A 3,745-nucleotide genomic window follows, 5' to 3' on the forward strand; every position below is an offset into this window, starting at 1 on the left:
AATTTATGTAAAATCCTTAAATTTGACTCTTTCGACGGATATTATTCTTTTCTGGAAACAATTTACCTGCTCGAAAACTTGTGAACGCACATACTTGAATAAGTCCAATAAAGTCTAATATAAATATTGTAAGTAGATGAATGGCTTTAAGAAGATAAAGAATAGCATACGAAACTTAAATTTTTCGTAAATTAGGGAATCATTTTTATTCTCTTTTCTCTTGATATATCACTTTGAAGAAAAAAATCTGCTACAAAAGTAAACTATATCGTTTCATTTCGTATTGAATATCTTATTTTAGAGGAGATTTCATAAATGCTTGCTCTGTCAAGCCAGTTTGTAAGCAAATGGAGTGACATAGTTTCTTTTTACGATAGTAGAAATTTAGCTTGAAAAAGATTATGTGGTTCACCTCTATTCTGGTACTTTCAGATGTGGTTTAGTTTTTCAAAAAAAAACTTGGAGAATATTGACTCATTTTAAAATTTATAGATTACTATTTTCACAATTCAATAGAGATGAATACAATTCAAGAGAGAGCGTTTCTTGTGGGACACCTCCTGTATAAGAAACCCTGATGTGAGTCTACTTTCTAAGAATCTATTTCAATCCAGCTCGATCATGCGTCTCTACAAGTCTTAATATTAGGCCCATTGGCGATTATGGATGCCCGCCTTTTCAGGGGTTTCCGAAATCCTCATGGTCGGCACCAGAAGAAATCTCAAATTAAGTCTTTCAGGGCCACCTTCTTCTGGAGATACGTCTTGACTAGTGCTACTGTTTGCTAAAGGAACAAAAAGAACCGCAGGAATTCAACAATTAAAGAGAGCGAACCGTACCACTGTTCCGTTTTTGCATGTCAAACAGTTCGTGGTAACAAACTGTAGTAAGTAGCGACCCGGCTCAATAGTAACCAAAACTCTAAAAAATCGAATTTTGATATCAATAGCTACATCAAAAGAATTGAATTTTAATGCTGATTTTAAATATATAAGTTTCATCAAGTTTAGTCTTACCCATCAAAAGTTACGAGCCTGAGAAAATTTGCCTTATTTATGAAAATAGGGGGAAACACCCCCTAAAAGTCATAGAATCTTAACGAAAATCACACCATCAGATTCAACGTATCAGAGAACCCTACAGTAGAAGTTTCAAGCTCCTATCTACAAAAATGTGGAATTTTGTATTTTTTGCCAGAAGACAAATCACGAGTGCGTGTTTATTTGTTTGTTTGTTTGTTTTTGTTTTTTTTTCCAGGGGTCATCGTACCGACCGAGTGGTCCTAGAATGTCGCAAGAGGAATCATTCTAACGGAAATGAAATGTTCTAGTGCCCTTTTTAAGTGACGAAAAAAATTGGAGGACATCTAGGCCCCCTCCCACGCTCATTTTTTTCCCAAAGTCAACAGATCAAAATTTTGAGATAGCCATTTTGTTCAACATAGTCAAAAACCATAATAACTATGTATTTGGGGATGATTTACTCCCCACAATCCCTGGGGGAGGGGCTGCAGGTTACAAACTTTGACCAGTGTTTACATATAGTAATGGTTATTGGGAAGTGTACAGACGTTTTCAGGGGGATTTTATTTTGTTTGGGGGTGGGTTAGAGGGGAGGGGCCACGTTGGAGGATCTTTCCTTGGAGGAATCTGCCATGGGGGAAGAAGAATTCAAGAAAAAGGGTGCATGATTTTCTAGCATTACTATAAGAAAACAATGAAAAATAAACATGAAAACGTTTTTTTCAAATGAAAGGAAGGAGTAGCATTGAAACTTAAAACGAACAGAGATTATTACGCATATGAGGGTTCTAAAAATACTTTAGCATAAAGAGCGAGGTATTTAGGAGGAGATAAATACCTCGCTCTTTATGCTAAAGTATGTTTAGTAATTTCAACTATTTATTCTACGGCCTTTCTGATTCAGGGGTCATTCTTTAAGAATTGGGACAAAACTTAAGATTTATTGTAAATAGCGAGGTATTAACGAGGATACAAACCCCCTTGTATACATAATAAAAATATAAGATTATGAAAGTTTGTTACGTAAGTTGCTAATTTATAAGTTACGTAAATTTTTTACTAATAAAAACGTTCGTTAAAAATCAAAAGTTCTAGTTGCCTTTTTAAGCAACCGACAAATTGGAGGGCAACTAGGCCTCCTTCTCCACCCCTTATTTCTCAAAATCGTCTGATCAAAACTAAGAGAAAGCCATTTAGCCAAAAAAAGAATTAATATACAAATTTCATTTTAATAATTTATATGCGGAGAGCCAAAACCAAACATGCATTAATTCAAAAACGTTCAGAAATTAAATAAAAAAAACTAATTTTTTAGCCGAAATTAAGGAGCGACATTAAAACTTAAAACGAACAGAAATTACTCCGTATATAAAATGGGTTGTCCCCTCCGCAATCCCTCGCTCTTTATGCTAAAGTTTGACTCTTTGCCACAATTCTACTTTTTAAAACAATTAAAAGCTTTAGCGTAAAGAGCGAGGGATTGCGGAGGGGACAACCCATTTTATATACGGAGTATTTTCTGTTCGCTTTAAGCTTTATGCCGCTCCTTACTTTCGGCTAAAAAAATAAGTTTTTTTTTTATTTAATACCAATTCAAAAACGAATGTATTCAAGCCGAAGTAGCTGAGTTGGTAAAGCGTTATGTTCCAGGTTCTAGGTCCGAGAGGTTCCAGGTTCAAACCTTGGCTTTAGCATTAATACAAAAGAAGAAATAACCCCAACAGAAGACCCATATAGCCTCAACTGCATCAACTCCGCTCGAGCTAAGCTGTCGTTTTCATTTTCCACTAGTGTGTATTTTTTATTCTGCCAAGATTCCCCGTCATAAAGGTTTGTGAGGGGTATAGGATTTTGCGTTAGTATTTGTGCTGTTTGCTTGAAAACGTGTGATTTTGCATCTAAATATGTAAAATATCTGACTTTGAAGCCATTTATACCACATAACTGTTTTTTGAAAAGAAAAAAAAGAACGACTTTTTTATAACTAATAATTGTACACTAGCTCCATGCTTTTTTATATTCTAAGTTTTATCACTTTTCTATAGTTTGCTGCTCCTATAATGCGTTCAAATACATTAAACTAAACTCTTTGTTATCTACTTCGTAGATCAAGATGAGCGCTCAAGAGCAATTGAGTATATCAGGAGGCTGGGGGACACCTTCCCTGTGCTTTCGCACACCTTTCCTGCTTACCTTCCCTAGATTTCTCCAGGTACCCATTTAGAGCTGGATCGACTCAAGCTGAGGTTATCAGAATTACACCACTGAACCCCGCTTCATACCAAAGAACTAGCGACAGCAGAAGTCGAATCCCTTTTCTTACGGACAAAGGATTCTTAGTCTAGCGTGCTAACCACCCGGCTAGGATGAATGAGTTCCTGTGGGCTTTTATTATTCGAAAAAATTGCACCTAAGTTTTGATAAATTCCCTGGGATCCATCCAAGTAGACCCCCTTTTCCATTAAGGCAAGGGTTTGTTCTGTATAGGATTTTTTTTTTATATACCCTGCTTATGATTTACTTTTGATAGGAACTGCTATCAGGAACATTACTGTTATCTTGATTTTTGAATTAATTGCCTCATGTTCACTCATTCGCATATGTTTAAAATTAGTCAGTTCACCCGAGGTGAAATCGGCAAAGGAAATACCGTTCAAAGGGATGTTATCAGGTGAATTATCAGGCCTACTTTCATTATTGGGTTCTTGTAAAACAGTACCATT

Source organism: Artemia franciscana, chromosome 7 (assembly GCF_032884065.1).
Source record: "Artemia franciscana chromosome 7, ASM3288406v1, whole genome shotgun sequence".
Taxonomy (NCBI): Eukaryota; Metazoa; Arthropoda; class Branchiopoda; order Anostraca; family Artemiidae; genus Artemia; species Artemia franciscana.